The 935-nt window shown below is 38.3% G+C and overlaps 1 non-coding gene across 1 annotated transcript; it reads right to left on the bottom strand.

The window, feature by feature from the left end:
- Positions 1–387: 387 nt before the first annotated feature.
- On the bottom strand, positions 388–493 carry LOC128291309 (small nucleolar RNA R71). The gene has a single exon (XR_008281085.1). It is a non-coding gene; the product is annotated as a small nucleolar RNA R71 (small nucleolar RNA).
- Between the last annotated feature and the right edge of the window lie 442 nt (positions 494–935).

Raw genomic sequence — 935 nt, 5'->3', positions numbered from 1 at the left:
GTAAATCAGAATCCTGCTCCACGTACTATGTATGATTATGCTAAACCTACTTTAACAGGAACCAAGTCAAGTATAGTTAGGCCTGCTGTTGCTGTAAATAATTTTGAACTGAAACCTAACACAATTCAAATGATATAGCAATTTGTTCAGTTTGATGGTTTGAAGGATGAGGATCCCAACGCTCACTTAGCAAATTTCTTAGAGTTTTGCGACAGTTTTAAAATCAATGGCCTTTCTGATGATGCCATTCCCTTCGGTTGTTTCCCTTTCCGTTGAGGAATAAGGCTAAACAATGGTTGAACTCGTTACCACGAGGGTCAATCACTACTTGGGAATAAATGACCGAAAAGTTTCTATTAAAATATTTTCCGCCGGCTAAAACAGCCAAATTACATAATGATATATTCTCTTTTGTACAGATAGATTTAGAAACACTCTACGATGCATGAGAGAGATACAAGGATCTGATGAGAAGTTGCCCTCACCATGGGTTACCACTCTGGCTACAGGTTCAAACGTTTCATAATAGCCTGAATCCTTAAACTCGACAGATGATCGACGCAACCGCTGGAAGAATTATCAATAATAAGACACCTGAGGATGCTTATAAATTTATAGAAGAGATGTCACTGAATAATTATCAGTGGCAAGTCATGAGGACAAAGGCAACGAAAATAGCCGGTGTTTTTAACATCGATTCGGTTACCATGCTCTCTAATCAGGTAGAACTTTTGAATAGAAAAATTAACGATTTTCTTGGTTCTTCACAAGTTCGCCCAGTAATGCAATGCGAAGCAAGTGGAGGTGGATCAAGCAATTCAGAATACCCACCCTATGGCCACAACATGGAGAACGAGAAGTTGAGTTACATGGGTAATAATCCTCAATCTCAAAATAATCTTTATAATAATACTTACAATGCAGGTTGGAGGAAC

Source organism: Gossypium arboreum, chromosome 3, assembly GCF_025698485.1.
Source record: "Gossypium arboreum isolate Shixiya-1 chromosome 3, ASM2569848v2, whole genome shotgun sequence".
Lineage (NCBI taxonomy): Eukaryota > Viridiplantae > Streptophyta > Magnoliopsida > Malvales > Malvaceae > Gossypium > Gossypium arboreum.
The sequence above is the reverse complement of the archived record's forward strand: the minus strand, read 5'-3'. Positions and strand labels throughout refer to the sequence as shown.